This window comes from Manis javanica, chromosome 9 (genome assembly GCF_040802235.1).
Source record: "Manis javanica isolate MJ-LG chromosome 9, MJ_LKY, whole genome shotgun sequence".
NCBI lineage: Eukaryota > Metazoa > Chordata > Mammalia > Pholidota > Manidae > Manis > Manis javanica.
In genome coordinates this window covers 99,896,976-99,924,974 of record NC_133164.1, presented here as the reverse complement: position 1 = coordinate 99,924,974, position 27,999 = coordinate 99,896,976, and the positions used below count along the sequence as shown (strand labels likewise).

Genomic DNA, 27,999 nt, shown 5'->3' with positions numbered 1-27,999 from the left:
TGTTGTGTTATTTTAAGGACATATGACAGGGAAGGAACAGCCCTCCCTTCCCCAGCTGCCTCAAAGTACTGTTTGCTTGAAAGTTTGCTGGAATTGAGATAGAATCTTTCAAAAGAAAATAAACAAGCAAAAAATCCCTGCAGTCATGAACTGTAGTCACAGCTGGAAACACTGGAACATTCCAGGAGATGAAAACAAAGATTTCCTCCTCCTTCCTTTCCGCCCTACTGAGGACACATCAGCCAACCTTGTGAGTACTCTAGCTACAGTGAGGACGTGATCAGAGAGAGTAAGGACTAAGGACCAGGAGACCAGGCACGGGAAGTCGTGGGATCTGGAAGGGGCTCTATTACTAACTAACTTGGGGTAAGTCAGCTTCAGCTTTGATCCCTAGCTTCAGAACCTGCAAGATGGACACCATCCTCTGGTAATTCTTCCTGCCTCTCCACTTCCTGTGGTATGGGGAGCATCATGGGAGGAGCACAGTTGACAGGGAAATTCACTCTGAATCCGCATTACTCACTACCCTGCAGCTGATCAACTTGCGAGGGATCAGAGAGGTTTATTTTCAAATCGTTAGCACCTGCGGGTGGGCAAGGAGGAAAGGGCACTGCCTCTCCAATTGGATCCACTACTAAAGGGGTGCGCCCACCTCTGCGATTTAGCATTTTAACTCGCGCTGCCGAGAAGGAGCAAAGGGGGCTTTGCATAAAGAAAAAAAGTGGAGATGAGGCCTGCGTACTGACTTAAAGGAATGCATCTCGCAGGGAGCCTGACACAGTAGCAGGAACACTTAGAGTCAGAAAGTGTTAGAGGGACAAACCACCAAAACCAAGAGTGGAAAGGGGAAGGTGGATGCATGAACACCAGGCACTGAATCACATTAACATGACTGACTAAGCATGTAGCTAGAAAGGACGTGACCCTGCAGAAGGGAAGCCCCCTCAGTGAGTGCAGGCCCAGGACGGCTCCATTTTGTGCATCACTCGGAGGGGGACACCCTTTGTAGAGCTTGTTCTGTGAACCCACTGCAGCCAGGTGCAGTCATGCCCCAATCCTGTAAAACCTGCCTCTATGAAATAATCCAGGGCCGAGACAAAGATCCCAGGATCCTCAAAACATATACCACACTCTCATGTGTCATAAACACTGTCACGCTCCTGCACATAAATCTGGACCTACAAGCAGCACACTTGCCACAATCAACAGTAATTACACATTTAATTAACTCCAATTGAGTTTCCTTCTTAGAATTCCAAGGGGCTCTGGGGAAGACTTTCCATGGCCCAGGTCTCTGGTAAGAGCAGTCCAGGGAATTTCAAAATGCTTCTTCTGCTTGTGATAAATGTTCCTGTTGCAAGCAGTAGAGGCATTTAAAAAAAGAGGAGATTTTATTGATCATCTTTAAAAAAAAAAGAACCAAAACATAGGTTCTTCTCACAACTTTGTGGTTTTAAGGAAGCACTGCCCGGAAAATCCAGAGCTCTGGGTCTGAGTTCTGGATCTGACACTGATTCTTGGTACAACCTTGACCATGTCAATTAACTTCTTTAGGCTTTAGTCCTCTTATTTACAAAGTGGCTGCGAAGCACACTGTAGTACATTTATTAGGTGACCTTTAATAAGATGTTTCTCAGAGCATGATCTTACAGATCCAGATGATTGCAAAGATCAGAGTTGGGCCTTTGCTTTATGGATGTTGAAGAATGGATTTGGGTACTTTGAGCTCTATTACTCTGGCATCCCATGAGTTGGTATTGTTTCCATATTTATGATAATGGGGATTCAGTGGCTCTTGTCAACGGCACAGACTTTAGATGTGAAATGTGTTCCTGTGGGAATGGGAAGTATTTTAGGGCTCATCATCCAGACCTAGTAAGCCCATCAAAACCCCTACACTACGCCAGGTGCTCTGCTAGGCTGAAGGTATGAGGATGAGAGGGTACAGGCCCGGGCCTGCAGGAGCTTACACTCTGCTAGGGGGAGTTAGAACCATAAACAGGTCATTTCAGTACAAGATGGGATGTGAAACAATGAATGATCAGAGTTTCTCAAAGCCTTTTCTCCAAGGCTCACCTGCACTGGAAACAATTGGGAAGTTTCTTAAAGGTGCTTTCTGTCCCACCCCTGCCTCATGAATTAGAATCTCTAGGAGAGGAATTGGGGAATCTGCCTGTATAATAAGCACTCTGTGTCTTCTGCCTGATGAACAGTTCATTATGGGCAAAGTTAGCTGTGGGAACTCACAGAAGGATGGCACAGCCTCCTGCCCTTATGGACCACTTATCTGAGCCCCATGCTCTTCTAGGTTCTATGAGAAACCCAATAACATATAAGAATTCTTTCCCGCTAGGCTCTTATAACCTATACATTTCTCTAGAGCCATAAAACTGGGATATCATATCCAAAGATAAGGGGAAAAAGCAGCAGACTTGGAGCTCATGCTTCAGGATATTCTTGCACTAGCCAGCTGAAATGGCGTGCCAGTTTCCTCCCCCATGACGCTCCTTGCCCCAGGGCAGAAGCCACTTGACATACCACAGGGACATTTAGCTCTGCCCAAGACTCTGGGATCCCTATGATCCTAGGATGGTATTAAGCAGTCTGTGCGGGGCGCCTTGTCACTGCCGGTCCTGTTCTGACCTTGTAGCTAATTATCAGATTTTCGGCTGCCTTCTGGGCTTCTGTTTCATCCTTATCCAATGTGTCAGGACCTCTCTGGCCCTCGCCAGGGACATGGCCCTCACCTGCAGCCCTGTGGATGGAGGCAATGCTACTTTTTCTACCTGGTGAAGACAAAGCAGTGACTAAGCATTTTCACAAATATTGTTGCACTTGAGCTACACCCAATTTATACATTTCCCAGAGAAATAATGTTATGTTTATTTTATAGATAAATTTAAGAGACTTAGTTAAGTTTATAAAGCTGGTAAGTGGCAGATGCAAGACTCAGATTGGAATCTTCTTACTCAACTGTAGTATGTGTCTGTCACGTAATGATCAAACGTGCTTTATCAAGGGTAATGCCTGTGGATAGGACACAACTGGAGAGTCACTTCTGATCTTTTCCTGGGTGTATCCAGTACTTGGAATGGCCTCTGACACTTTTTGGTAAACCAGTTTGCTAGAGTGGAAATGGCCTGGCATTTGGAGTTCTGGTGTTCCCTTACTTTGTGTATGATCTTGTGCAGGTTTTAGCCTTTCTGACCTTCAGGTTTGTTTTTGGTAAAATGGGACAATAAACCCATGCCAGAAGCTACTGTTAAGTGGATTGAATGAAATAAGGTAGATAATGTCTTTAGCTCTATAAATGTTAGCCTCCCTCCCATTTTCTTATTCTTCTTCTCCTGCACATGGAGTGCAAGATGCTCACCCATTGTTCCTTTCTTCTCCAAGGAAGTGCCAGCGTCATAGCTTCCAGGTCCTAGAGACAGTTGAGAAAGGCTTCTTGCTGTGTTTTCTGACTCTTACAGCGACCTGGTTTGTCTTTCCCCAGATCATAGTCAATTCCCCCTTCCCACAGCTCCATGGAAATCTCCTCCCTTTCTCAAACGAGATAAAATCTGGTGAAAAGGCAGAGAGGCATCCACCTTAAGCTGGCTGGTTTGTCTCTCATCTCTACCACTCTGAACCTCAGCCAGGCACAGTAGAGCCCAGAAGAAAGGGTAGAGCAGCTGCCATGCTCTTTCTTGGGGATCTGGAAACCTGAACACGTACTAGGTGCTATAAACACCCATACATCAGGGTAAAGCCAGGATTTCAGGTCAGAAAATATTTTATAGCAAACCAGTGTGCAATGAGAAACTAGCACTCCTTGGGATGGGTTCGTATATGGGCCAAGTGGCCAGGTGGAGCGATTATTTCAGCAAAGGATAATCTTTCTCACACACTATATTCTTTCTCTCTATGCTTCCTTTAAAAAAATAATAAGTAGCCAATTATTATCAATTTATTTGCTGCTTTTTATAATTACATTGTCCATGATTAACTCACTGGAGTCTAATTCGGCTCTAGAGGCATTTCAGAGGAATGCTTCATCGCTGGGCACGGAGGGACTCTTGTGAGCCCAGCTTCCCTCTGTTGGGCTCATAGAACTCAATTAATGCACATGGAGAGGGACAAAGAGGAGGATGAGAAACGGCAGGCGCCTCAGTCTTGCTGAGTTGCAAAGTCTCTCCACATTCATTATATCATTTGATGCACACTAGCTCTATGAGGAAGCCAGAATAGTTATTATCTCCAGTTTACAAACTGGGAAATGGACCCAGGTCAAATCCTGACATGGTGTCCAAGATAAGATTAAAACCCACACTGACACCCTTCTGGCACATCTCAAAGGTGATTTCAGTGGTAAGCATTTCTGTAGTGCTTCGAAATTTGCAAAATGTTTTCAAATTCCTGATCTCATTTGATCTTTACAATCATCCTGAGCAGCAGAGAGGAAATTATAATATCGATTTTTATAGAGGAGTTAACTTTGGTTTGGAGAGGTAACTTATTCAAGCCGAGAAGGTGTGAAGACTAGGATGAATCCCTGGACTCCTGCCTTCTGATGAAGCGCTTAACTCCACTCCAGCTCCCCTAGAAGCCAAGAACTTACTACAAACATGTGGTTTAAAAGCAACATGGCACAGCTAAGTGACATCATCATTGCACATTGTACCAAAGGCTATTCTCTGTGACAGGGGCTCTTAATTCAGGGAGTCTGCGAGCCTCCCCTGAAATAATGTTTATATATGTATATGTAAATGCATATGCATGTAGATGTATATATAAACCATAGTTGGAGAGATTCTTTAAAACTTCCATCAGGTTTTCTGAAGAGTGAGTGACATCAGACCAACCAGGGAGTTAGATGATTCTGGTCTCTTTTCCACCAGTGGAGGACTCAGGCGGTGGTGGGGTTGGGGGTCTTGGGACTGGGAAGGTGAGGCACAGAAGAAACCAGGGGACAGGGGCATGGTGGCCAAAGGAAGCATATGTTTGAAGATGTTGAATCGAGGAGATGGTAACACAGTGACAAATGCTGTTGGGACTGAAGACTTGCACAAGTTGGCATTTCTGGCAGTTAGAGAAGATTTTGTAGAATTGTGGGACCAGAAAGCAGACACTGAGGTGCTCAAGAAGGTGGAGATGAGGAAGGGAAGGCAGTGTGAATGGAAGAACTGGTTTAAAATCTGGCAATTAAGGAGAGAGGAGGGATGGAATGCCAGCTTGGGGGAATCAGGGCCAAGTAAAGTTCTCTCTCTCTCTCACTCTCTATTGGCCTTAAACACAGGAGGAGATGATGTGTTTGTGGAGGAAGAATCTAATTGAAAGGGGGAGATGCATTGAGAGGAAGGAGCCTAATTAGGAGGCAGGAGGGGTGAATCCTGAGTTGAGACAGAGGGTCACCTTCAGAGTAGACCCTAGAGTCTCCTGAAGCAGGGTTTAGTGATGGGAGGGAAAGGTGATGCACTGTTAGCTTTGCACACATTTCCTGCCAGTTTCATCTGGAGTACTACTTGCGGCGCTTGAAGCAAGTGGCAAGCGACACCATCCAGAGCTGCTCTGTCACCTCCGGGCACAAGGCCTCTTGGCTCTGGTGTCTGATGGCTTCTTGCCACCCTTCCCAGCCCATTTGAGTCCCCCCATTTCCCGGCATCTGGCACTGACCCTGTCCTTTCCTTGAGCCTCCAGCCCCACAGAATTCTCCTGGGATGATTTCAGTAGTAAAATACAGAAATGCATTTGGGCAGCGGTCTTCTTTATTGTTGATTTCTTTGACTGCTGAACCTTTAAGAAAACTTGCACCACGCACTGGACAGGTGTATTACTTTACAGTTATAAAATGGATTATATTTGGCAATTTCTGTATAAAGCTTTTTTCTGGGCCTCAGACAGGAATGGACTTCTGTATTGTTTCTAAGGCCCAGAATCTTCTTACTGTTTTACTTTTAGTGCCTTTCCCAGGTACATAACCTCCTGTCTCTGAAGGAAACATGCTCAATGAGATGCCGATGCACACTGAAAAGCCTTCTGCTAGAATCCTCCAAGTGTCACATTCAGCCCCAGTTTCCCTTTCTAATAGAAAGTATTCGGAGGGCTTTCCAAGGCTGGCCATGAGCCAGACTGTGATCACATCTTCCTTGAGATCCTGGGCCATGGGACCATGTTTTCTGGGAACAGTCCACTATGTAAAGTCCTTTCTGCTCCTCAACCCAGCTGGCACGCACCTAACCTACTTGTGAGGACCTTCCCATGGCAGGACTGTGGCAGCACTAGGGCTTACTTCTGAATCCCACCTTCTCTGGGGACCCTCTGCCTGGTCTCTGTGTGTCTAACGTGCTCATGGTCAGTCCAGTTCCACATGGTGGGTACGAGCAAGATGTAGGCCAAGTGGAAATGGATCTTGTTGGGGACGCTCACAGCCGGGTGTCAACAGAAAGGCCTTCTCTGACCATCCTTTTAGAAATAATATCCCTTTCTCTTGCCCCACTGTTCTTTGTCTCCTTCCCCCTGCTTTATCATCCCACATAGGCTGTACTGCTCTCCACCTGGTAGATTGTCTGTGTGTATGTTTGTCTTCTCAGTTGAATGCGAGCTCCACGGGACAGAGACCCTTTCTGTTTTCAGCCTGCTGTATCCCCACTGGCCTTACATGGTGCTGGGCTGTTTGTAAGGTCTCAATACATATATATATATATATATATATACACACACACACACACACATATACATGTGTGTGTGTATATATATATACATATACATATATCTATATATCTATATATTTTTTTGCTAAGTAGATTATCAAATGAGTCCAGAAAGCAATGAGGCATAGTGAGGAAAGAGTCAAACTGGGAGCCAAGGAACTCAGGCTCACCTTCCACGTGCATCTCACTCCGCCACCTGTCAGGCCGACTAGCCCTGATGCACCTTACAGGACTGACATCCTTCGGGAGCTTGAGAGGAAGGGAGGTGTAGTGCAGGAGAGGACGTGGGCTCTCTTGATATTCAGCTCGGTTTGTATTCTGGCTCTGCCACTAATGTGGTGACCTTGGGACTGTCACTTCTCTGACTTTCCAATCCTTTTGTATAACAAGGGTAATACTCCCATACAGTGTTGTGAGCACCAAATAAATTATATGTGCAAAGAATTGTGCTAATCATCTGCTGCTGCTTTCAGGAGTCATGCTGTCCTTGGGGGTGGGAATGGCCTCTGCTATTCATCTTTTCCACTTCAACTGTCTGGTTTGGAAACGATTACCATGCTAATGGACTTGAAGCACTGCCTCTCAGGAAACTGGTGCTGTCACACGGAGCCTCACTGGGCCTTTGCTCCTATCAGCTACTAAAGCCTTTGGGTAGCCCCAGGATCTCAGCAAGCTGCAGACATGTGAGCTGGAGCTCTCCCAGGTTCTGGGAGAGTGGGGCTTGGTCTCACATTGTAGGCATTGTGTGTCCTTTCCACTCTTCTCTCTGGAGCACCAGCTGCCAAATTGAAGATATTAATGATTCTACCAGTTGAGTCCTGAATTTGGTTGGTATCTCTTATGAGTCATCATATGTAAGCCATTGTAATCCCTTAAGAGGAGGAGCCAGGTTATTAATGAGGGTGTCTTTCCTGGGTGTTGTGGGAGAGGACCAGGGAAGAAGTGGAAATGACTCACTTCGGTAACAAGGCAAGGTGGTCTCTGCCCCAGTAGAGATGCACGGTGGTGGAACCCCAAGGTCAGGGCTCAAGTCTCAGCCTTGGCTTTACTCGCTTCTCCAACCTGACCTCAAGGCTTCGGCTTCCCCTGCTGCTCCGTAGGGTCATCTGGTGGTGGTGTGAGTTCTGCAGTGGTTAGTGGGGTCAGTCAAGTGAAGTTTGTACCCTTCAGTTTGGTTTAAATAGAAAAGGGCCACCAGGGTCTTAGAAACAATATTTTAAGACTTCTGCTTTTGTTTTTTTCCCCTCAATTTTCCCACTTTGTCTTAACTTTCTTCCTCCTTCCACATGCCTGGCTTCTCTTTTTGTCACTTTCATTCCTCCTTCTTTTGTCACTCTTCCTTCCTGCTCCCCTGCACCCAGACTCACTCACGCATGGCAAATCTTGATGGAGAGGTGGGGACAGGGAGGACAAGGGGCAGAGGAGAGGGAGCAGCACACACAAAGGTCCACACCTTAGGGAGCTCATGATGCATTAGCAGCTGGAATATGCAATCCAAGAAATTAAAAGTGAAGTTGGGAGTCCAGCAGTGGTCAGATACTGAAGGACCTGACCTGCTATTTTAGGAGTTTTGCCTTTATCCCAAAGGGTAGACAGAGAACCATTAAGAAAGAGGATGTTTGTTTGACATGATCCAATTCTGTTTTAGAAAGCTCTGGCTCTGTTAAGCCAAGAATGGATTGGAGGGTGTTTTCTTGGAAACAAATTAAAGCCAAGACTAAGGAGGGCAAAGGATAGTTTCAAGAGACTTGTGGAAACAGGAACAATGGGGTTTAGTGACTGTGTCTATGATGGTGGGGAGGGAGAAAGAGGAGTCAGAGAGGACCAAGCGTTGGCTTGGTCAAATGAATAGATGATGTTGGTGCAACGTGAGGAGCAAGGAGCAGTGTGTGTTTTGGCAGGGTTGATGATGAGTGACTGTGGACATGAGGAAGGACAGCAAACAGAGCTGAGGGTGGGAGCATGAAAGTACAGTGGCACCAACTTGGAGTAAACAACTCCTCCTGCAGAGCTCAACTGCCTGATGGGACACTGGACCTGGAGAGCCAACTTTGGTTTTATAAGTGGTCACCCAGCTCTCTCCTTCCTGGTCTGTGGATAGCCCTTCCGACACCACCCGTCTAGGGAAAGAAGTGCAGTACACTGACAAGGCACATTCTTTTTCTGCCCTGTCAAGGGACTGACTTGAAAGGTGACAGTACCCAGAACATTTGTCTGAGCTGCTCTCTACAGACACAATTTGGCGAGAACATGGCTTTCCATTCAGAGGATCAAGGACGTGGCTTGATGTTTCCATTTAGTTCTTAGGCAGCGGTCTTTTTGAGCCAAGTCAAATCCCATCAAGCCTTATGTGAGGGAAGCTGGTCCCTATTCCCTAAGCTCAGCTATTTTACCGACTTTATCAAATGCCTAATGTGTACATGGAAAAAATAGATTTGAGGCACAGAGGAAAGTGAAATTAAGAGATACACCCAGAATCGATAACTATGTAACCAGTATAAAGTGATTCACAGAAGAGTATTTTGGCCCAGAGTAAAAGACTAGAATTCTTACTAAGCTCTGTGGTTCACTGCTTATATTGTAGTAGTTCCAAGCAACGTCTCTAGAGTTGGAACATCTAGTTCAAATCCTGGCTCTGCCCTTGACTAACTGACGGGATTATTGCAAGGTTTAATTAAACTATGTAAACCACTCAGAGCTGTGCTTGCCACAGAGGTGAGTGCTAGCTAATGCTGTTGTTATTAATGTAACTGTTGCAATGGGCTGTATTACCAGGGAGAATTGAATTAGTCTTGAGGTAGCAATGTCTTCATTCATTAAATAAGTGCAAGATACTCTCTTAGCAGAGTGTGTTCTGAAAAGACTTGGGGCTCTTTCACCCACCCCATCATTTTATTCATTTTATTTATTATCTTGGGTTTTCACAAAGTTTTCACTTGAAGAAAGGGTTCTGAAAATAGAAAGCTGTGAATCATTGGACAGATGGTCTCAGGCCTGTCCTCAATAAAAGCACTTGATTCTCTGAGTGAAAGGCACTCTTGATAGTGGGCAGGGAGATGAAGTCGTCTCCGAGCACCTGCTGCAAGCCAGGGGGCTCCTAGCAGTTGATTAACCTGGAAGAGAAGTGCAAGTCCTACAGAATGGGAAGTGCAAAGCAGAAGTGCAGAACCAAAACTATGGGGGAAGAAACAGGTTACCAGATCATTCAGTCCTATCCCTGGTGTGGCAGAAGCTGAATGGGTAGACCAGGGCTTCAAGAATATTTGTCCCAAGTAGAAACTAACCAAAGTCAGGAGCGATGAACAGCAAAGATGATTGGCTCCATTGTGGAAACCACCTTGTCGATGCTTTTTCTTGCACGGACAGGTAAGCAACATCCAGAGTCCAGCCCTTGTCCACGGACACACAATGAGTTACTATCGACTGTGGCAGGTATTCTAGCTGTTAACCAACTAGTCTTTCCCCTTCCTCCTTTGCAATAGAGCTCCCACTTTTTAGCTGGGCACATTGCTGACTGAATTTAAGAAAATATTTCCTAGCTTCCTTTGGGGTGAGAGATGCCCAATAAAATGTCCATGCTAGTTAAGGACTTCCAGGAAAGAATTTTTAGAGACAGCCGATAAGAACCATTTTGCCCTTTCCACCCCCACTTCTTCCTGCTTCCCACCTGGAGGGCGTTGAGCTGCAGCACCATCTTAGGCTGTGAAATGACACTGGAGATGGAGCTCATGTATCTAAGGATGGCAGAGCAGAAAGATGGAAAGAATCTGAGTCCTGGGGACATGGTGTGGCCGTCACATTCGCCCTGGACTGCCTACTTCTGAATTCTTCTAAATTCAGACAAATATTCTCCTATTGTATTTAAGCCATTGTCATTCCTGGGCCCTGTGCCTAACTACAGAATGTTGTTCTTGATTCCTGGGCAGAGCTGGGGCTAGCGGGGGCTCCCCGTGTGCCTTGACTGTTTTGTTTGGCAGCGCTTCTTGCATGACCCCACTGCTCCTGTGTGCGGAACTGTCTCTGTGTGTGTGCACGAGCAGAAACCCAAAGCCAAAATAATTTTCAAAGCTGTCAGTTCTGTTTCCCACTGACTTCTGCTCCCCACTGCCTTCTCATTTCCACCAGAGGTAAGAAAGACTGGTAGTGAATAGCTATCTTCTTTCCTGAATTGGTTACTGTATCAAACACATAATATCCACAGCACAAAATGTTATGATGTTAACATCTTGCTGAATTTTAGTTTTTTTAAATTTATGAAATAAAACATAGTTTCAGCTGAACCCTCTCTGTACTGTGAAGCTATGATCCTCCTTCTTTGTTCCAGAAATCATTCTCTTGAACATACATGGGTCTTTTTCTGTGTTTTTATGCTTTTACTACAAACAGGTTTAAATCCATATGTAAGAGACAACGTTGTTTTATGTTTTAAACATGCATGTAAAGGGATGTTAATATGATTTGATACTTTTCACTCAACTTGGATTTTCTAAAATCATGCTTCTAGCACACTGAGGGTCACTGCTCTGAAATGTATGCTGCTTTTCCATTGCCCGATTGATAAGCATTTAGATTGTTTCCAGATTTCCAGTATTGCGAAGAGCACAATAACGAACATCCTTTTACATGTCATATTACACATAGGAGTGAGTTTTTCCAGGGTATATAGCTAGACATAAAACTTGTTGTCATGAAGATGTGCATCTTCACTTTTACAAGGTATTTCCAAATTACTGTCTGAAAAGGTTAAAACAATGTGCACCCCCTCCAGCATGACAGTCCCCAGTTCCCACGAAAACTGGGCACATCAAACTATGCAATATTTGACAGTTGGAGAGGTGTGAAATGGTATCTCCGCTTTAATTGGTACTTCCCTGATTATTAGTAAAGTAGGGCATCTTTTCATATTTTTATAGGTCATTTTTATTTACATTTCTGTGAATTGCCTATATTTATGTATTTTGTCCATTATCCTATTGGGCTGTTTGTTTTTTACTTATTATAATGTTTGCCCCACCTATTTTTATATCAGTCCTTTCTTGATCAAATGTATTGCAAACGTTCTTCTATCTCACAGGTTCTTTGGCCTTGTTCATGGTGTCTTTAGTCACAGAGAAGTCTTAACTCTTAACATTATCCAATGTATTTACCTTTTCTTTTGTGCTTTTTTTCAATCTTAAGAAATCTTCCCTGATTTGATATAAAAAATCTTGCTGAGTTTTCTAATAGTTTAAAAGTTTTTGTTTTTTTTAACTTTTAGCCTTATATCCACCTGGAGTTTATCTGCAGTATTTTGTGTTATTTTGTGTATGAAATGGAGCTCTATTGTTAGTTTTCCAGTAATGGAGAGCCATTTGTTGTGACACTAATATCAAACAGTCCATACTTTGCCTACTTATTTGCAACCACCCTTATTAATGTACCAAATTACCAAAAATGTGTGGGTCTCTTTCTGGACTTTCTAGTTTATTCCATTAGTCTCTGTATCTATACCTCTATCACGCTGTTTTGCCATGTGTTTTGATATCTGTGATATAAATCTTTCTTCTTTGTGTTCTTTCTCAAAATTCTTTTCATTGTTCTTGGTCCTTGTTAACTTTCATATGAATTTTTTAATTTATTTTTTCCAGTTTTTTATTGAGATGTAATTGGCATGCATCACTGTATAAGTTTAAGGTATATAGCGTACTGGTCTGGCATATATACTGTGAAATGTATGTGAATTTTGATTAATCTAATGAGATGCTTCCTTCCGACCTCTTTCGGCAGGTGCTTTTCTCCTATCCCATTCCCATTCCACAGATCTGGGCTCCAGCTCCAACTTTTCCACCAAATGGCCATCTTTTCTTAGGTGAGCCATCCAACCTCTCTGGGATGAGGTTTCCTCATCTGTCAGAGCTGTTCGGCCTGCCTTGCTAGTTTGCTGAGCTGATCAAGTGAGGGAAGGGTGTGAGAATGCTCTGTAGAGTCAAAAACACTGAGGTAAAGTTGAGAGTTCAAAACAATACCCTCAGGACTGGCCTCTAATGAAGTGTGAAGGTCAGATGATTTTTTTCCTCAACTTTTGCTTTCCTTCCCCTTCCTGACTCTCTTTTCTCCCAAACTTCCAGGGTTGCAAGATACAAAGGTCTTCTGCTGGGGTAGAGTTTTCACGATAGTGTATCAGAGGCAACTTGGTTTCATAAGGCCCGGGTCCGTTTCAGACTCTAACTTTGTGACTTAATGTGAATCACTCAGACTTTTCGAATGTCTATTCATCTTTTCAGGAGGCAGAATAATGCCATTGTCTAAGTAGTATTGTGAAATTAATCTATTATCCTGGATGAAAGTATTTAGTAAAATGTGAAGCCTGGTAAAAATCGTAACGCATTATTCATGTCCTTGCTGATACTTAGGGGTGTAAAAGAACTAACTTACAGGAAGAGAATGAACTTTATTGGGTTGAAGTACTTTTGCCACATGAACAAAGGCATACAGGAGAGCCACACCTCTTTTGTCTCCTAGTACAGTTTCTACAGTCTTCTAGAAATGCAGGCAGTCCCTTTCTTAGATACCAGCTTGTTTGGGCCTCGCAGCCTGGCTGCTGAGAAATGGAGGTGGTGGGGAGTACCTGATGTCTGTCTGGACAAACAGGCAGGTGCGGGACTCAGCAGTGACCAGAGAGAGGGAGAGCCTTGGGGGTTCAAGGGCAGGAGCCAACCAGTCTTTGTGCCCTCCTCACAGATACTATTCAGTTAAAATTAACATTAAGGTCAGCCCTGATGTTCCATGGAAGGACTTCCCTAGGAGAGAGCAGATGGCAATGCCCGGGCGTCTTTCTAACCCTTGCTACTCAGACAACTGGAGCATCTTTTGCTCTTGTGCCAAAATCAGACTTGGGCTTGGGCCAAATGACATTCTGGGCCAGATGACATGCGACTATAGCCCACCTGCTTCATCTAATACAGGGTGCCCTTTTCCCTGGTAATTAGGATCTTGCCCTTTCCTCAGTTCTATTGAAACAGGATTGCATATTTGTTCTCAGGCCACCTCTGCAGCTAATGCTGGACTCTACTGTTTTGACCACCAATTTCAGCTAGAAGTTGCTGGGATCCTGCTAAGCCACTATTAGCACTCCCACCCCTGCTCTTAGCCTCTACCAAGGTCCACTTCTCTGCCATGGTTTGGACAGAGTCCTGGATTTTGACCTGGATTTGGATCTTAGTCCCCAGAACTCATGATCTGCATGTCCTTCCCTCTGGGTCCATACCATTTTTGACCCATTTTCACCCTCCAATCCCTATGTGATCCCTGCCTGCTCTTGAACCATGTTCATTAATGCAAAGGGTTCAACACTCCTTTTAGATCCTGTCTTTAGCTTTACACTGTAGATGAAGTACATGACTCTTTTCCTTCTGAAATTTAAGTTCTGAGTCTAGGACCACTTTGTGAAATCTTTCAGTCAGGTAGTACCCAAACAGATCATAGCTGACTTTATTATTATTTTTTCAAATATGGACCTGACACTTAATAATTGGTGCTTTAGAAGAAGATGTGATTGTCAATTTAGATCCTACTTCATAAATGAAGGACACATTCCTCCAGCCGCTGGGAGTCCTTCTCATCAGAAGAGAGAATGTGCCCAAGTCACAACCCCTCCTTGGGGCAGCCCATATCCTGTGACTGCTTGTTGTGGTCACAGCAATCAGAGGAAAAAGAGTTTAAAGTCCTGGCCCCTCATGACAACTGAAGGGCCATCCCATTCTAAGGATGCCCATGGGTCAGCTGAGGCTTGGTGGCAAACCTGCAGCCCAGCTACTCTGGGGTGGTTCTGAGAACACTCGTCCTTCCACCAGGCAAGTCTTCACTTAGAGTTGGATGCCTCGAGACTGTAAATTGCAACAGATTTTCTCGCTCAATCAACCAACTGTCTATTGAGTCACCATCTTCTTTCTCAGTAACTTCATCCCCACCCCATGCACAGAATAATGCCCATCCCCACCCAAAGATGTCCACATCCTAATTCCCCAGAATCTTTGAATGTGTTACCTTCTCTATGGTAAAAGAGTCTTTGCACAGATGTGCATAAGGTTACTGATTTGGAGATGGGGAGGTTATATTGGATTAATCAAGTAGACCCAGTCTAATCACTTGAGTCTTTGAAAGCAGAGAACCTTTCTTAGCTGTGGCCAAAGATGTGATTACAGAAAAAAGATCAGTGAGAGTCAACATTGCTGGCTAGGAAAATGGAGAAACGTGTCATAGCTAAGGAATGCAGGCAGCCTCTAGAAGTTGGACATGGCAAAGAAATGGATTCTTCCCTGAGTCTCCAGAAAGATATGCAGCATTGCCTCCACCTTGATTTTAGCCCAATGAGACTAGTGTAAGATCTCTGACTTATAGAACCATATGATAATAAATTTGTGTTGCTACTGAATTTGTGGTAGTTTGTTTCAACAGCAATAGGAAGCTAATATTCTCCCTTTAGGGGTCATCTTAATACTTTTTGTGTGACCTTGAATGTGTACTTCACCTGTGTGAAGTACTGTGTGTGTACTCTTCACCTAGTTATCTCATCTATAAAGTGGTTATTTCAGGCCATATGCTTGCAAAACCCCTTTCAAGTTGACATTTTATGACCCTGATTGGCTACATTCCCTACTTTGCAACATTTATCTTTTCCTTCCAATGAGGCAAGTGTTGGCTTGTATTTTTGATGATGATACAGAGACAAGACTATCTGAGATGCTGCAGGAAGCAGCAGAACCACCATGCACTGTGTCAGGAGTGAGAATTTCTTTCTCATCTCTCTGGCTCTTCAAGTCTGTCTTTGCATCCATTTCTAAGTTTCCTACTCCCTATAACTCCTCATGATCACAAGAAAAATGCATCTCTGCTGGTGAACAATTTATGAACTAAAGCCTGATGAATAATAGACTTTGTCACTTTTCTCTCTACTAGTGGACCTGCAGGTACAATTTAAAACGTTTTTTTGGTTATGCCGAAAATAATTTGTTAAAAGTTATGCCAAGATAAGAAATGGATTAATCAAGTAGACCCAGTCTAATCACTTGAGATGGAGTCAAAGGTACCAGTGTTTTTGCTGTGTGAAAGTTAGTGTAGCTTATAGGGAAATTCACTATTTTAGGATTTTAAAATACTGATCTTAGTCTGATTTTTTAGGAGTAAGTATAATAAAATGCTACTATAATTAAAATACTCATAAACCCACTAGACATAGCTGTTGTGAAAAAAAAACAAACTGGACACTAAAATGGGGTAAAAATAATAGAGCCTCATTTGGCCTCTTCACCCTCCTATTGGGGAACTAATACAGTTGCCACTTCATTAACTGTTCTGTGCTAAGAAAAACTGAGCTGACCACAAAGTAAGAATGGCAACAGCACAGTGATAATGACAATTCTCTGCTACATTTATCTACAAGCATAGCATGTTACACTTTTCAAAGCACTTGCTCTATACTTGTTTGAGCCCCAAGTTCTCAGTATTTCCATAATAAAGGGGGGGAGGCGGAGAGGGTGGGTATCATCCACTGATTTGACAGATGATGGCATCACAGTCTGCAGGTTTGGGCTGGAGGCTGCTCTCTACAGGGAAACCTGTGTCCACTATAGCTCTCTGCTCCTGGGAGCTGGAGCCACTCAATGCATGGTCAAACATTCTCCAGAGATCTTACACTGCAAACCTGGGGCACAGGAAACAGTTCTTTTTCTGCTCTCAATAGAAAAAATTCTATTTTAGTGACAAAAGAGTCACTAAAGAGTTAATCATTAGTTAGCTGAGAAGCGGCCAAAGAGTTCAGTGAAAGAAAGAAAACCTTAAGACACCTAGAAATGGATTCTGGTCTGTCACTAGGTTGGCGATGCTGGCCACTGATGTCTTCAAATGTGCCAGAGTGCAGGAGAAGTGCCCCCTTTTCCTCCTTTCTGGGGCTCCACACACGCTCCTTGGAGAAAATTCCAAGAGCCCTCTACATTATGGCCCCTGTAAAATGACATCACCAAGGCCGCCATTACTATCCCAACCCCTGACCCAGGTGCAATCGACAACCAACCTTGAAGGAGAAACAACAAGCTAAGGCCAGGAGCACAAATAGAACAACCCTCAAATGCACCCCAACTCACGTGAACACTGAGAGGGTGAGACTAGGTTTCCTCAATGATTTCATTTATTCCAAGAAGATCCCATTCTACATTTGGGGTAGTAGTGTTATACCGACTTAAAAGACTTGTGATTGAGAGCGAAGAGGTGACTGTATGTGAGTTGTCATGTGACCTGAGTCATTACCACTTCGCCTCCGTGAAGCTCAGCCCTCTCACCTATGCAATGGGTGTCGTAACAGCAAGTCTCCTTTCTACTTTATAAGGTTGTCATGTCAGTAAAATATGTAAATATAAAGCACTGGAGAGATGTTATAATTTTATTATTGGTGCTGGTGCTAATCATTGTAATTGTAGTCTAGGGGTAATAATAATAGTCTAAGAATAAGCACTTGTGGTAGTGCTGGTAAGGCACTTTTAAGATTATTCATCATACATGGATCTTGCCGGAGAAGTCACTAGTGTTGAGATGTGCATTGTGCCTTTTCTTGAATTACTTCCTTGGGGCTTTACAATAACCTTAAAAGGTAGATCCTATTATTGTTATTTTACACGACAAGAAAATGAAGAAAGAAAGAGAGATGTGGTTTTAAAGCTGATATCATGAGGTCCCAGTGGCGTCTTCAGATTTCCAGTACTGGCAAGCATGCCTAGCCCTTCTAGGGTAGAGCAACTTGAATCTTTGGAGCCTTATTACCAGTGGCTTGTTGCCCTAAGTACAAGAAAGAGTTATATGGTTGGTATTAGAGGTTCCTTCATGTAGGGCAGAATGATTTACAATTCAGTGAGTCACTAATAAGTCAACTAATCCATGCTCTGTGATTAATATCTGAAAGCCTGCTAAGAATTTCCTCGCCTAGAACTCTCTAACACTATGACTTTTTCCTGACAGACCCCATGATGTGTGTTCTCCTACCAAAGACTAGAGTCTCTGGGAAGGGTTTGCCTGCCAGGGACTAACCCAAGGGCTCTTTCATCAAGGTGAGGCCCATGTGACTCATTCCCAGCAATGGGATGGGATATGTGCCAGTTGTAGATCAAGGTGGGCAGGAGGTGGGTGTGCCTTCTTCACTTTATTCTTGCCTGTCAACCAGGTAGATGCAGAAGATGCAGCATAAAACTCAAAAGCTCTAGAAGATGGTAAAGCCACAAGATAGGAGGCACCCGGTTTCTGAATCACCACTTTGACAAACACCCATTTTGCCTTATATGCAGGAAATGGCCTATTTTGTTAGACCACTGAGATATAAGTAATCTGTTATACAAGCTATTGTATTATTGACCCCAATGAAAAGAGACCCATCAGTATTTCAGACCTAGTACTAATACCCTGCCACCTTGGAAACCATTGCCTTCCTTATCCATGGATATGACATCACCCATCCTAAGTGTTTTCCTTCGAGTCCTAAATAGGTGTAGAGCAGCTGGTCTGCTTGTCAAACAACCAATAAATCTATACTTGGCAAAACAGTGTTTTCATCAGTAAGTGACTTTAAGATAACATTTTCATTACTAGACAAATCACTCCAACCCTGAACCAGCGGCATCCCAGCTCAGGCAGCTCCTGGTGGTGTGAGGCAGGAAAACTAATGAAGTGTGGGGATTATTAATGACTTTATCTTCTCATTCACCCATCCCCTCTCCTTTTACAAACCTGCAGATATGTTCAGCAGTATCAGATTTGTTTGTCTATTTTGACATATAAATAGAACCCACCCCTTTGGAATTTTGCAGACTGGATGGGCACCATGTGGTGATGCTAGCTCATGTCTGGAAGCAACCAGAATGGAGCTGGGGAGGAAGACACTGGCTCAAGGGGAAGATCTCCTTGGGACCTGACGCTCTCAGGTCAATTGTAGTTCCCATGTGGTCCTAGTGACCTCAGAGGGGAAACAATTTTAGTTTTCCATGGCAGCATTATTGGTGGTAACAGTTGCTTTAGAAAACACAAACGCAGCAATAAATTTTAGAATGTACTCACAATTTGCTTTGTCACAGTGGAATGAATGGGTTCTTTCAAAGGGTCTTGTGAACTTCTATTTAGGTGATTTCAAGTAGTAAATGAGAACCAGTCCTGTAAAGACAGACAGTGGAGGTCAGACATTAGAAGTCTAGAGAATTTAAATTGCTGTGTTTTTGAATTTAATAACATTTACTCTTTTAGAAATTGTAAACAATACATGTTCATTTTAGAAAATATAGAAAATACATATTAGGAAACAAAACATAAAACTCATCTGTCATCCCACTATTCATATAGACCCATGGTTGACCCATGGAACAGTTATAGATTGTTTCATGAATATTCACATATATATGGATATATATTTTTCTATTGTTTTCAGTTTACAAAACTGGGATCACACTGCACATACTGTTTTGTGACCTGCTTTTCTTTCATTGAATATTACGAATATTTTTTGCCAATAAATAAACTTCAGCTGTGTGGCAGACAGCTTCGAAGACAGTTTCCAATGATCTTCATCCTCTCGCCATCTTCACCAATGTGTAATGCACTCCCTTGGCATGGGGGTTGGAACTTGTACTTCTGACCGATAGAGTAGAGCAAGTGTGGTGGATGTAAATTCTGAGATTAGGTCACAAAAAGACTCCAGCTGCTGTCTTGTTCACCTTCTCCTGCTCCTTGGTTGCTTGCTGTCATGAAGCCAGCTGCTCTATTGTGAACTGCCCTACGGAAAGGAGGGCAGAAGAACTGAGGGAGACCTCCAACCAACAGGCCTGGAGGAGCCAAGCCCTTCCAGCAACCACTTGAGTGAAGTTGAAAGTGGATCTTTTCCAAGTTAAGCCTTGACATATAAACAGAACCCATCAAATACCTTGGGGTGATTCAGACACCTTGACTGCATCCTTGCGAGAGGCCTTGAGTCAGAGGACCCAGTTATGACCAGATTCCTGACCCATAGAAACCGGGAGATAATACATGCTTGTTTTTAGCTGCTAAGTTCTGTTGGTAATTCAGCCACAGTTAACTAATACAAACCACATAGTTTTAATAGTTGTTTATTATTCCATTTAAAGTTAAGTCAATCTTTTATTGCTGCTCAGTGGTTATTTTATTCATTTTGCTATTATAAACAGGACTGCAATGAATGTCAGTGTAGCTAAATCTTGCTGCACATTCTTCTTTCCTCAGAATAAATTCTTTGAAGTGGAATAGCTGGATTTCAAAGGGTTTGTATCTTCTAAGGCTTTTGAGACGTTATTTCCCTGTTGCTTTCTGTACCTATTTACACCCCTGTGGTTTGTAGTTTGGAGTGGCTGCTGGCCCACAACAACAGGTTTATGTTTCTGAAGAAAATTTTTGATTAATTTCAACCACTCTGTCTTGAGCTGCATCTCCATGCAAACCAGCTAGAAACAAAACCAAAACAAAATACAAAACCCCAGTAATGAAGACTAAGATTGAATCTTCAAAGGTACTAGATAATTTGATGCTAAACAGTTTATTCAAAGTACTATTGTTTTGAAACCAGATTTCAACCATCCTCACATCGTTATGCTTATCTTTCATATGTACTGAACTTATGAAAATATGATGATGCTCATCTTCCCAAGAAGTTTGGAAAGAAAAACAATAATACCGGTTGAGGTCAATATAGCAATGGACTATTTTGAAAATTTTACTTTATTTCACTCACACATAGGATTGTCAATAAATTCAACTTTTTAAATTACCAATCTGGATGGACTAAATTCAATAGATACATATTTTTTTGGAAGCCTTTTGCATACATAGATACCACCATCATTTCCAAATTGCACCTTCACTGTTGGGGAATAATAAATATTTTAATGAATACTATATATTTTAACAGGCTCTGAGTTCTGCAATTGGTTTAAGCTAAGGGTGCAATTTCAGGCATCTAAATAAGTAAAGAAATGAGGAAAAAAATCCATGTTAATTGCAGTAATTTGGGGATACTTTCAAATTCTTAATTAAGAAATAAAGTAGGATTCATTATCTATGCCCAAAGTAAATGGCATGCATAGATCACCATTATGACCAGATTCAAGACCTGAAGTTATTGACATAAATGAAATAATTGAAAGAAATCACTGGTGCATTATTGGCCAAAATGTGCAGGAACCAAGAGGGAGAAAAGACGACCGTATGTCCTCCATAATGTCCTTCTTTCTGACTTGGGGAGTGATTATCCCAAATTCCCCCTGGGCCTGGAAACCTTCCTAATCTTTGGGATAGGTTCTTTCCTCGAGCCCCATGTGAAACTTTCTATGCCTATCTGGCTACCCCACTAGTGTCAATTTTTCCCCCAATCACCTGTCCCAAGTCATTTGTGTGCCTGGATTTCAAGCCCTTGTCTGCTTTGTTCTCTTAGCAGTCTTCTACAAAGGTGGGGAGAAGAGGAGAATTTTTCTTATAACCAGAGGCATTCTGACTCATGCTGCCTTTGGGAAACTAAGCATTAAACTAGGGAGAGCATATAATTTGTCATACAAAATCACTTTTGACTGGGACATATGCTTAATTAGACAGGACAGAAGACATAAACTGGGACTGTTCCAGACAAACAAGGATGCTTGGTGCCCCTAATGGAAACCCTTCCAGGTCCACAGGGCAAAGGTACAGCATGGCTGGACATAGGTTTTCAGTCAGGTAAGAGGGAGTTCTATTTTGGGGATGTGGGCTGTAGGCATGATATCAATGAATGTCTGGAAGGAAAGGACATTGGTACACCTGGCTCTGGGCACAGGTGGCTGGTCACTATGCTTTGGTTAGAAATACTAACATGGATGGTGACTGTGCATCTCCCAAGCCCTCCCTCTCCTGCTGTGCTGTGCATCTTAGTCCTGCAGGCTGCCATGGACACTCCACGGGCAGTCAACATGTCTCTGGACATGAGCAGTTTGGAGGAGTTTGAGTGACTCAAGACAAAAGCAGAGAAGAAAAGAAATCATCCACTTAGGATCTCCAAAAGGAATGAGGAATCTGGCCAGAGGTTAGATACTGAGGGGTTTGGAGCAGGTAGGACAGGTTTTGGTTTTACCTGCAGACTCAAAGAAAATCAGAAATCAACATATATATTTCTCAAATGCCTATTATATGCCATACAGAAGGCAGTCTGAGACATATATCTTATTTTTAAGAAGTAGATTCCTTGAGAAAAAGGCTCCTCTAGTTTGAAAGGGAAACCAGAGAGAAGCCTGGACTTGGAAGCTCTATGGACGGAGCCAGGCTGAGCTGAAGACCCCCAAGGAATTCACAAGGGCTAGCAACAAGTGTCCACATCCCATGGTGCTCCATTTCTCAAAGGCTCCTTCCTCCGTGGCTACATCTGGACGGAGTCCAGACCTTTGTGGGACTTGGGGGCCTACTGCTGTAAGAAATGTGAATGATTACCTCCATTCATTACCAAAACAAGGTACAGAATGGAATCATGATTTATGGTAAAGAAGATACAGAGCTTTCCAATTTCAGAAATGACCCAAGGAGAAAGAAATTCAAAATGCAATAATAAAAACTGAAGCTAGATACCAGACTAGAAAGAAAAGAAAAACCCACTATATGAAGTGTTCCTACATAATCCACTGTTTCAGAGTACCCTAGGTACTCTGACTTGGCCCTGACAGCAGGATGCTAAGGAAATATGAAAGATGAAAGAAAAGTGGGCAGGAGACTTCTGAACCATGGACAACATCCTGGGAAATATGCCTTGTTATGCTGTTTCAAGGAGGAACCAGGAGAATTAGTTGCTGAGGGTCTTTTGAAGAGAGGCCTTCAATGCAGTTTTGTCTCAACTATTACATTTGAGAATTGTTTGCTCATTCTTTTATTTATTCATTCCATTTACCAAGTAATTATTGAACATCTTCTCTTTCCCAGATATAGAATTTGGTGTTGGAGATTCAGAGAGAGCAAGATAGGTGTTTATGGTCTTTTAAAAAGGACTTCTGCTTTCAAGATGGAGGTGTTAAGACAGCCCTACCCACTGCTTTCTGAAATTATTCCGAAACAACAGGGAAAATGCGAAACAGAAGGGCAAACTTCACCTTTGTTGAGGAAGTACTATCAAGTGCAATAAAGTTTCAACAAGGAGCAGGTAGATTCCGAAAAATGTCTGTTGCCAAAGACCTGAAATGAGGTTGGCAGAGCATAGTGTTCATGAGAGGGCGAAATCACCCCATCTATGGTGGGTGAGCTGTCTGTGAGGGCCATCCCTGGACTCTGTCTGGTCCCACTGAGAAGCAGGGGATGTGGTATAAATAAGAAAACACCTAGGCATGCCATCTTTGCAGGAAGCTGTCTGTTGGGGAGGCAGATTGGATAAGATAGATATACTAATCAGTTTTGCAATTGCCTATCTCTTCTTTCTTTCTAGGAAATAATAAAGGATAAATCACATAGGCATATGCACAACCATGTTATAAGGTGCATCCCTGTAAATGAAAGACTCCCCTGGATGACTCTGCCCCATAATCTTCCTGAGAAACAGCTGATTAAGAAAGACCTAATCTCAGTCAATATTAGTCAGAATAAAAAAGCAGCCATGAGAAGAGCTCTACAAAGATACTGCAAGAAATGAAGGTAATGATTAGAGAAAACAAACATACAAAGAACATGTGTCAAATTGTGTAGCCATAGAACTAATGGAAGCTGTGCTGAGCAAATGGACATAGTCAAACAAACAAGCCAATAACAACAAAACTTCCAAACCCTAATGAAAAATCATCACTTCAATAAAGTAAGAGCTCAAGGAAGAAATGTCAAGACAACTGAAAAAGACAAAAATGAGCCATCAGAGCTCTGGGAAGAGCTGGAGGAGAAACATAACATCATCATGAAAATTAGGGAGCCCATGGAGGCAACAGATACTGCTCAGAAGAAAAAAATGGGCTTAAGAACAGGACTAGCAAAGCGAGCAAACAAAATGGAAATGAATACTTGAGAAATGGAAAAAGAACGTGATAGCTATGGAAGATGAAGTAGATCCAGCAGACCTTTGGGTATGCATACAAAGACCAAGCAGGACTTGACAGAGAGTATTGAAAAAAATAGAAAATGTATTTGGAGAAATATAATTGCAAAACTTTTTCAGAAATGAGATATTTAAGTCTACATACAAAGCCAAACCAAACCAAACTCAAACCCAAATACAAACTGTTTCAGAAAACGTTGATACAGAATTATCAACCCAAAAGGGAAAGGAAGACTCTTTCTCCATTAATACAAACAAACAAAAAGCCAAACAAATAATATAAACCAAAACCAAAATTTCTTTTCTAAGGGGGGAAAATTTAGTTGGTTTCAGAATTTTCCAGAGCAACATGTCATGTTAGAAGACAGTGGAAACATGCTTACAAAACCTCAGTAAGAATGAAATAGAGAAGTTTTTTGCTCACAGTATTGTTCAAGTACAAAAGCTGCACTAAATTCTAATAACCTGGAATATGTGTTTACCAGGGTCTTGTCTGGAATAAACTGAGGCTGAACTTTCACCAACCAGTAGAGAATGGAGAAACTATGGGAGAGAGACTGGTGCTGAATTTTTCACAACTCGGTTTAGGATTAAGATGAAAAAACATGTGGCAATTAAGGTTAGAGAAAACAATGTAAATTTTAATGAATTATAACAACATGGAAACCCTTAAACTAACAAAACTCAGGAGGTGATGGGAGAGAGAAGGTGGGAGGTAAGCCAAAAGTTCAAAGTTACCACTCAGAGTTAATGAGTCAAGTAAAAGACAGAAATGTATATTAAAATTAATAAAGTTAGTATTAGCTGAAATATTGTCATTATTGTCGGCATCATCATTATCCATATTAACTAAAATTAGTTATGGTAGGAAAATGAGAGGCAGAAGAGTAAGTGTGTAAATTTCAGCATCTTGCAGAGCTGACAGTCAATTGCTACTAACCATGTAGAGGGTTAAGTCTACTATATTTAATATTATAAAGACAACCACTTAAAGAATGAAACATATTAACACTTCCTAAACTACCACTATGAACCCACACATATACCAACTTAGAAAGCAAAACAAAATGCAGACCATAAAGTGAAATAAAAAGAGAAAGCATATGATGTCAAGGCTAAGTCCATTCATATCTATCACATCAATATATATATAAGTATCAACACATAAAGTATATACATATACATGAAAAGTATATATATACATATATACTTTATATATCTTATATACAAATACAAATTTATATAGTATAAAAGTATATTGTATATATGTAAATATATGTATATATAAATATAATATATTTATATATATATGTAATACATATATATAAAATATATGTATTAATTTATATACTTACATATGTATTTTCATATATAAGGATATAAATAGGATATAAAAATATATATACACACTTAAAGTATATATATATGAAATACATATGTAAGTATATAAATAGGATATAAAAGTCTATATATATATATATATACACACACACTTAGAGTGTATGCACTTAAAGTGTATATATATAAAGTACATATGTTAAGTATATAAATAGGATATAAAAGTGTATAATATAAAGTACATATGTAAGTACATAAATAGGGTATAAAAGTGTATATATATATAAAATACATATGTAAGTATATAAATCAACATATAAAAGTAAAAATGCATCAATCGAAAGAAATAGATTCTCAATCAAAATTAGAAAGCCAAAACCCCCACAATCATATGCTGTGTGCAAGAGACACAATTAACACAAGTGACTGGGAAGCTGAAGAGAAGAGGATGGGCAAAGGCCAACAAGCAAATGCAACAAAACCCTCAAAAAGCAGAGATCCCAATTGTAACGTCAGATAGGCATCAGACAAGGTTGAGTTCAGGGCACAAAACAGTAAATCTCGAAGACAGGGACTTTATTGCAAGCTACAATGATGCTCTAAATGTTATGAGCATTTATGCACCAAAAAATACAGCAGTAACATTCAGTAAGCTGAAAGGCAGTACATATAAAAACAAAGGCGGAGACATATGAACGGGAAGAGACTACTACAATTCCCTCCAATTAAAGTAATCAAAAACGGCTTTCAGAGTCACAAGACACTTCGTTTTGGGATTATCTATACTTTCAGTTCCCTGTTGAAAATCTGACAGTATCTCTCCCTGGCTGTCAAGCCTTCCAGAGCTCCCCATACCTGCTGCATAAAGTTCAGGTTCCTCTGTACTCTGGCCTCTGATGGTTCTCCAACCTTGTCTTAGTCTCCATGTGCTCAGAGACATCCCCGTAACTGGGGCTTCTCTTTCCCACACCTCCTTGCCTCTGGCCCCTGCTGTTTTCTCTCTCTGGATGCTCTTTACTTTCTCTGACAATGGGTGGGCATAACCTTTGAGCCTTCATGAGCATGTCACTTTTCTGGAAAGACTTCTTTGCCTCCAGTCCCACCAGGAACAGGATACAGTCAATACACACACCTCTCTCAGATTAACCCAGTACTTTAGGATTGAGGCAAATATGATATCTTTACTCCACAATATCCCTCATTTTCCACATGCAGTTAGGTGCTAGGTCCTGCCATCTCTTCCCCTAATATTTTTTATTCCTTCTGCAGCTGCCTGCTCATCAGCACCTGTACTCCTGAGCTCCCCTTCTCTGAGTATTTTGCCCCCAGCCTCACCCTGTCCTGTTGATTCAGCATTCTGTGCCTGCAATCCATCTTCCTAAAGCACCACTTAGTCAAGCCAGCTCCTTTGTTCCAGGGTCAACAATGGGCTCCCTTTCCTTTAGAATCATTTCCTTCATCACATGCTGCCTTTTCCAAAATGATTGCCCATCACTCCCACGTTATGCACTGTTCCATCCACACCAACAGTCCCTCCAACACATGCCAGCCATTACTGTAGCCTGCCTGACCTGCACCTTAATTGTGTTCTTCATGTTCGCTGCCCGTTTCTCTGCCTACCTATTTAAATCCTACTTCAAGAGCAATTTCAGGGGCACCCCTCCCTGGCCCACCAGCCTATGGATCTCTACTTCAGAGCTCTCTTAACTTTTATTATCAACACCCCAGCTGGGCTTTTGTTATAATTCATGTTATGAGTTGGACTTATTTGTGTATTTTTATTTCATTTGATGACACAGCCTTAGGAATAACATCTTATGCTTCTTGTACTATCCTTGACATCTTGCAATTGAGAATATAATAGGTGCTCAGCAAGCATACACGCTTTGAAAAAATATTTAGACTCTGCTGCTTCCATCCATGTCATTTAGCAGGATGGCAGCTCACCTGAGTCCTAAGCCTCACAGAACCTCAACTGCCCCCTCCCTTCCAGGTTATAGTGACCCAATTTCTAACTGTCATTTTCTAATTATTCACCTAGCCTAATTAATTACAATAGAGTTGCTTAATATTTTAAAAATTGCTCCCCTATCCACCCTCTTCAGGGGACCCTCACATGATACTGTATTGTATGCAAGGTGGGAACTGTCAGCTCATTTCATAAATGGGAAAATAAAGTCAGAGCATCCCTGGTATTGGTGAGGCCATTCCCTGGCTTCTGCTTCTAGTTCATTATTCTTTATGTCAGAGCAACCTGTGTTTCTTCCCTGAATTTCTAGAACTTCTCTCTGGAAGCATGAATGTGTGTTTTTAAAACATTGAGTTTTTTGCTAAACTGTCTCTTTAGTTTGCTTTTGATTTTTCCTTCCTAGTGAAGAAACTTCCCTCTCCCCTGATGGTAAGATTCTTTTTTTTTTCCTGAATGGTGGCCCTACTTGGTCCCCCTTTAGTTCTCTTAGCCTGAGTTTCCACTTAGCCTCGCCACCCCCTGGAGAACCATTCTGGCTAAATGCCTCCTGCAACCTTTCAAATTGTTCTTGTTCCTCAGCTAGGAGTTTCCTGCAGGGTTGGCCTTCTCAGCTAATGAAGAGCCTCTAGCTGGAGGCACTGTTCCTGACCAAGTTCCCCAGTCCTGCTGGGAGAGTGGGGGTGGCAGTCCGCCTTAGTATTCTAACTCCCGGGAACTTTCTGGTACCTGCTTTTGTTTGGAATGACCCCACTCTCCCCACATCCCCCACGGTGTATCTTTAAAATGATTCACTGTACTTCCCAGCTTGTTCCCACTGTGTTTTTACTTCCAAATCGTGTGATGGTACCACTATAATCTAGAGGTAAAGTGAGGAGAGTAACATTTATGCCCCGGACTAACTGGGTGGGAGGGACTTTCATTCCGGACTTTGGAGAGATGCTGGGGGC

The 27,999-nt window shown here is 42.2% G+C and overlaps 1 long non-coding RNA gene across 2 annotated transcripts; it reads left to right on the top strand.

Moving 5' to 3' along the window:
• On the top strand, positions 1-24,563 carry LOC140843435 (uncharacterized). Of its 2 annotated transcripts, XR_012121207.1 has the most exons (4): positions 1-366; positions 17,682-17,770; positions 21,302-21,425; positions 23,149-24,563. It is a non-coding gene; the product is annotated as an uncharacterized lncRNA (long non-coding RNA). The 2 variants fall into 2 exon arrangements; XR_012121206.1 differs by lacking the exon at positions 17,682-17,770 and having other exon boundaries at positions 2-366.
• Positions 24,564-27,999: the final 3,436 nt, after the last annotated feature.